Raw genomic sequence first — 7,173 nt, 5'->3', positions numbered from 1 at the left:
GTGCTTGACACAATGGATGGATGGATGGATTGTGATAAAAGTTGTCTGAGCCCCCAATAAAATGATTAAAAAAATGTTGGGGCCAGAGGAGGATGATTCTGGGTTGAGTAAATTGCTTGTGTGATTTTCTTCATCCAGAAATTCCATAGGGTTAGAGAAACCTGGAATTAATTCAATATGGCAGGAGAGCATTGCCTGTGGGAGAGCAGTGGGGAGGACATGCTCTTGAGAAACAAGAGGACGCATGGGCATTCTTTGACTTCTGAGATAGATGGGTCACACTAGGAGAGCAGAGGAACAAAGCGCTGGAGATAGCGATCTTGGGAGAGGAGAAGTCCTAATGAGCCAAGGAAAGGGAGTAGACCCCGAGGAGATGAAAGGGAGGGAAACATCAAAGCCTTTGGAGAGAGGGCGAGGGCTGCGGGCTGGCGTTTGGGGCTGGATCACATGAATGACAGTGCCATGTCCCGAGATCGGCAACAAGAGAGGGGGCAGAGCTGAGGAAAAGATGAGAAGTGACTTGTAGACATACTGAGCTTGAAATGTCGTGTAGACAGAAGGTGCTCAATCAATGTCTGTTGAGTGCATGAGCATACAAGGACACATGACCAACAGCTACCTGGAAGGAGATCTTTAATCTGGAGGTCATTCTTGTACAGAAGAAATGTGACACCCAAGGCTGGTAGAGATCATCCAGATAAGGGAGAGCAGGTCACGCAGGAGAGGGTATTGGGCTGAACCCCGAGGAACACGAGTGGCGGAGGGGGTCATGTAGACGCTGCGGAGGAGGAAGAGCACAGAGGCCAGACATGGAGCTCCAAGACTCTGGGGAGGCGGGGAGTTTTAGCTCGTTGGGTGTCCCACAGTTGGAAGTGGTTTTGATAAGTAGTAGATAATGGGTATTTTCTGAATGAATGGAATGAATGAGTCATTCATGGGTGTCGCTCTTGCATGCTGGGCTTGGGGGTGTTGAGCTTTAGGACAGAAAGTAGGATCATAACCATGGGAGTTGGGAGGCAGGAGAAGCAAAGGGCTGGCTAGCTGGGAGAGAGGGTCCTGGGTGCTGAGACACAGGGTGGGATGGTGAGGGAGTCCGTGACCCAAATGGCTTTGCTAACAAACTAGGAAGACCTCACAGGGCTCAAAATGCACACATCTCTCTTTCACCATTTCACCTGGCCCAGAAATTGGGTATGGTTCTTGGTTGATTATATCTGATTATATCTGCGCTGTGATGTGTGTGTGTGTGTGTGTGTGTGTGTGCGCGCGCGCTCATGAGTCGAGGCCCTTCTTAACATTTCATATGACTTCTTGATCAAAGTGACTTTAGGCGCAATCTGGATATTGCTCTCCATGGAGAAATCATACTTGAAGCTGGCAATGACATTCCTCCAGCAAACAGCAGACACAGGGGAAAAGAGGGACACACTGTAACAATCATTGGAATTCTTTTGTCACTCGTGACAATGACAGGGTACGTACTTTCCAAATGGTCCTCTGCCCCATGTACTACAGGTCCATTATATATTTTAAAAAATCCTGAAATATCTTTAGAAAATGATGGAATTCAGCTAAGCTGGTGAGATGAATTTGAGTCATTCACAGGTGCTTAACAAAGAGTATCCATCTTGCTTCACTGCCAAAGTCTGAAGCCGTGCTCATTTAGCCAGCTTAAGAAGCTTCAAATGGCACCTGAGGGGAAAGGGTCGGTCAGAGGAAGGATCTTGGACTTCCTTCTTGATTTGCAAATTATGTATATACGAATGAGTCTGGAAGAAACAAAGCTTGTTTAAAAGCATGTTAAAGAAGATTCATTGCATTTGGCTTCTCGTGAAGTTATATTACTATTATGACCAGAGGCCCTCCTTCTATCCTGGGAGACTTAGGAGGCCTATCATCATGTGAAAAGCCTGTTCTGATCTGTGAACAGAGGGTTAGCAACAATTCTGTGGTGTTGGAGGGGCCTCATCCTGAGGAAAGGGGCTGTGGCTTGGAGAAGGGCGCCGTGCACGATGTCCAGTAAAGGTGTGTCAGTTTCTGTCTGGTGGGGGTCCATGGGTTGTGATTGTGTAGTGTGTGTTCCGATTTGTCAGAAGTCATGGAGGCAAGGCAAATCTATAACGACAGAAATCAAATCGTGGTGTTTTGCAGGGGTTGGATTACTGAGAAGAGGGCAGAAAGGGAGCTTTCTGGGGTGATGGGAATGGCGGAGCCCTTCACTGGGATCATCCATTTACCTTCTGGGAATATTCAGTTACCCAAACTCAACAAGGTGTGCAGGTGTGATATATACCTTTGAAGGTGTAGAAATATTACTGAAACAACTCAAACCAGCCGTTGCCGACTCTTAGTGGCCCACAGATAGAGCAGGGCTGCCCCCTGTGGATTTCCGAGGCTCTACCTCTTTAGGGGAGCAGGAAGCCTCATCTTTTTCCCATGGAGTGGCTGCTGGGCTCAAGCTGCTGACCTTGCGATTAGCAGCTCAACTCATAATCCACTACAGTAAACAAGAGCATAGAACTAATGACCAAATTATTTTTTAAATGATCGGAACTTTTAAAAAATGTTTAAGAGCCAAATCTTCAGTATTCGTCCATTTCAGAGGAAAACTAATCATATCAAGTCAACGCTCATAAACAAGTTCCCCAAGTACACGGATGTTGAGTGTCGTGGTCCAGGTGAGCATGGCTCAACCTCACACAGAGAGCCCTGGCACATAATGAGTTGGGCTGCTAATTGCAAAGCCAGTGCTGTGAGCCACCAGCTGCCCCATGGGAGAAAGATGAGGCTTTCTGGTCACGTAAGAAGGTATGGCCTGGGAAATTCTAGGAAGCAATTCTACTTTGTCCTGTAGGGTTACTATGAGTCAGATTTGACTCAATGACAGCGAGTGTAAACCTCCATATCTGAGAGTCAAAGCATTATTTCTAGTAGTCTAAGCTATTTGGGAGAGATGTCCCAATTCATTTTCTTTCTTGTTACCATTGGAGAGAGAATGCTTTGTAAACATAAGAAGGGTTTAGGGGAGCTGGAGGAGAAATGATGCTTGATCTTAATATTTACCTGATTTCAAATCCAGAGCTCTCTTGTAAATCAGACTGCCAAGAATTGTAACCCTACTCTGTAAGGTTGCATATATTTGAAATTTGACTTTACACTGTATTTAGTATGAAGAGAAATACTATTCCAGGAGGCCAGAGGAGAGGGGCTATGCTCAGGATAGAGGGGAGGGAAGGCACCATAGAGGATGGGGCCAGTGTCCTGCATCCCATAGCTGGACAGGGTTTCCTCTGGCCAGTCAGGAAAGCAGGGGCTCTAAAGAATGCTGTTATGTAGCAAAGAAAGTGCTGAGTGAAATTCAAGTGTCTGAGTAGCACAAATTATTTTCACTCGACTACTAACCCCTAGGTCGGTGGGTCAAACCCACTCTGTGGTGATGCGAAAGAAAGGCCTGGCAACCTGCTCCCATAAAGATTACAATGAAGAAGCCTCTAGGGAGCAGTTCTACCCTGTCCTTCACGGGGTTGCCATGGATTTGAAATGGACTCCACAGCCATGGGTTTGAGTTGGGGTTCAAAGAGTACCAGGCTTTTGTTTGGGTGAAGCAGAGGAGGATGAGGAGTTGGAGTCGGAGGAGAAGGAGTTAGACTAGAAAGGACAGCTGTGTGCAGAGAGCAAAGGGTGAACTAGGAACCTAGGACCCCAGGTATGGATGGAGCTGTGTCATGAAGAAATGGGTGTTGAGGGACTGAAAATGAACAGAATTCCTGTGCAGCAGGATGTGGGGCAGGCAGAGTTGGAGAAGAGAGGCCAAGAGGTCCTCAGGAGGCATTTTGAACAGGAAGGGTCAGAAAACATAAAACGGCAGACAGATGTGGAAAGGGGAGAAAGCGGAAGAAGCCTGGTGGAAGAGCAAGCGGAGCTGGCATGGCCAGGCAGGGGTGTCTGCGCAGGGACAAAGGGCAATGGGAAGCACGCGCTCAGAGACTAAGATGTTCATCCAGGTGCTGGGGGACAGGGGTGCTGCTCCACAGACAGGCCAGCTCGGAGCCCACCACGTTGGAGGAGAGAGAAGAAGGACCCTTGCTTTGAACAAGGCAGCAAGGTCAGCAGAGGCACGCCAGGAGACTGCTGGAAAAGTGGGTCAAGTAGTACCTTCAGAGGCGGAGCTAGGGAACTAGACTTTACTCTTCTTCGTGTGGGTGTGCCAGGTGAAGCCAAGGCAGGCCATGGGCGGGGGTGCCAGCATGGGGGCGGAGAGAGGGAAGAGCAGAAGACTGTGAGCCAAACCAGGAGGTTGCTTCCAGAGGCTGAGTGGCATATCCGCCGAATGAGCTGCCCCCAACCCATTACCTGAGCCTGGAGCCCTGGGTGATGCCAGCGACCGCCCAGGGAACACATCTCGGAGGAAAGGCCGAGTGATTTTCTGCTGAAAATCTAGCCCTTCCTTGCAAACGCGCTGGAGCACGGTTTTGCTTGACCACACATTCTCCCAAGTTCAAGGGGAGTGTTTGAAGATTCTGTCTTTCCTCCTTTCCTTTCCCCTGCCCTCTTTCCTGCCACCCCCACCCTCCCCCCCAATTCTTTCCCGCCACATTCTTGCTGGATTTTGGACTGGCTACTTGCGTGAGAGGTCATTCCTGACCTAAGGGCCGGAGCCTGGCCTCTCACCGCCTACAGCACTGTTCATGGCTGATGGGGGAGGGGCCTTTCTCTGCTTCAGTGTTGTGACCTTGTGGCCCTTCCAAGCACGACAAGCGAACAGAGACATCACTAACCCTCGGGTAGCTTTTCCTCTTGGTATGGTCTGAAGCATCTCTTATGAATCTCTCAGGAACCGCAGAGGGTGCCATGCCAGAGACGGGCCACTCCTGGCATCGGGGTGAGAGTTATTTGATACTCAAGGCTGTGATGCATGTCTGGCAAAGCAAGGCCCCACTGGGTGTCACATGGCCTGAGACCTTGGGTGCAGGTCCCTTTGGGGCACTTTACTATTGTATGTCAGTACCATGGTCAAGGGAGGGACTGAGAACCAGGTGGGTGCAAGTGGGCACAGAGGGGAAGCTGACATCCTCGCCTGTGCCCCTCCCCCTGCTATGCAATACCTCCCCCTCTCCCCCGAAAGCCTAAAATCCACTTAACACAAAAAGGTAAATACCTCTTTTGTCTTCGTACGCTGAGCCTTAAAAAAAAAAAAAATCCCCCCATACATGTTTTCAGCTGAACTCTCTGTGGAAAGGCTTATGGGTTCAGTTAACGAGGTGCAGAAGTATTGCATTTCACTTGGAAGCCCATCCCTAGAATACCACAACACTTATTCCAAAGTCTGGTTTCCTGGTGCAGTCGGACACATGGCAATTGTGCGTCTCTGCAGAGCCCACCCCGCCTCGCCCCCAGGTCAGGACCAGGAAGGCATTTGATCCAAGCGCACCCCAGACGGCTTTTTTATTGTTAAAGGGCTGCTCTTAAGACAAACTGCCCGTGTCCCATTTTGGAAACTTGATGTCTCCACACACTTTTGACTGGCATCCTACTTTAGCGTTGAGCCCACGATTTACAGCTTTGTTTTTCCTCTTACTTTGGGATGACAGCGCAAACCAGAGACCCTTTCCAGGCTCTGTGGGTCAGGAGCAAAAGAGGACAGGGGTTTTGCTTCTCCTGGGCAGGCTGTCTCTAGCGCTGCCTTTCAGCTTGCTTCTCAGGAGCAGACACGGCCACTCACTGCCCACTGCCATTCATCGAGCTCTGAGCAGCAGCCCAGCTGCCGTGTCTGCCGGGAGGGGCTGCCAAGGGCCCTGCCTACTGGCTGCTTCCCGAATCCCTGCCATTCCATGCACAAACACATCCCCACATGCTCTGCCTCGCTCACACACGGACCTACTTGCACAGGCGAGCACACGCCTGCCTCCAGCCTCCTGCCTTGGCCCCTGGAACATTTCTGGAAAGGCGCTTCTGATCCCACAGGGTAGGCATGTTTTGATTTCTCTCTGTTGCTCTTGCGTTTTCAGATAGCAACTTACCTAGCTAGCCAGTGTCTGTATCCAAGCAGGAGAAGAGCTTTTGCTGCCTGTCTTGGGGGCTTGTGTGCGGCGCACCTGTCTCTTTCAGAACGTGTGCAATTTATGGATCAGTCGGCAGCTTCGGGTTTTTAAGAGCCCTAGGAAGTGCTTTTGCCCGGGATTGGGGTGGTGGGGAGAATCAAACAAAAATTCAACAACACAAACAAATAGCATTTCACAATTGAAAATGCAATGTACAGAAATTAAATTATTTGTTAAAACTGAAAGGAAAAAGAATGACTTTGGCAATAATGGTTACTGACCTGAAAGAGACACATCTTTGGCTCACCTGATGCATTTTTAAAGCACCCTCTGCCTCCACACCACCCCTGGCCCTAGCTTTTTTTTTTTTGCTTGCAACCTGTTGTTATTGGTGCTAAGTTTTATTTTGGCTTATTATGACTATCAGCTACATTTGCATATAGCCTCCAAAAACTCTGTCTGTTTTTGTCAGAATTAGATAAAAATGCATACTTACTGGCATACAAATAACACAGTGTCATTAACAGCAGCGCTAGCATTTATATACAACGCGCCCCCCCAAGCGTTTGGTGAGGTACCCAGTTGGGGGTTTGGATAACCATTATAGTCAAGCTAAAGAAGTTTGTTACCAAGTATAACTAGCCAGGATTATGCGTGCCTGTGCATAATCTTCTAGAGTGCATTCACTAGTGGAGATGTGTGTATATACATATATATACACATATATGTATATATATGTATATACACACAAACACTTTCAATTCCATTCAAAAACTTTTTTTCTGCTTTCCCATTTCTCTTTCATCTGGATATTAGATTCTGCATATCCTAGCAATCTCAATGATAGGATTAGTGAACAGAAACTCATCAGAGCATTTCAACACCTGTGGTTCTGACCCACAGCCTCTGTAAGACATGGCCAATGGCTGGGCTTAGGGCCCGAGGTTATGTCTGAAAAGTCGGTTTCCTATGGAGTTTGCTGAAGTTCTGGCTGCATAACCCCAGGAAGGCTTGGACACCATGCGCGCCTAACCCAAGTTTTGTTGTGGCTCATCCTTCACAGGACAGTGGACCACGCTGTGGTCAAATGCAAACATGGGAGCTGGGTTGGAAGGGCTGACCCTGGCTGGGC

Source organism: Echinops telfairi, unplaced genomic scaffold (assembly GCF_000313985.2).
Source record: "Echinops telfairi isolate 266 unplaced genomic scaffold, ASM31398v2 ScPeMD7_3533;HRSCAF=4204_0, whole genome shotgun sequence".
Classification (NCBI taxonomy): domain Eukaryota; kingdom Metazoa; phylum Chordata; class Mammalia; order Afrosoricida; family Tenrecidae; genus Echinops; species Echinops telfairi.
This window is presented reverse-complemented; position numbering follows the sequence as displayed.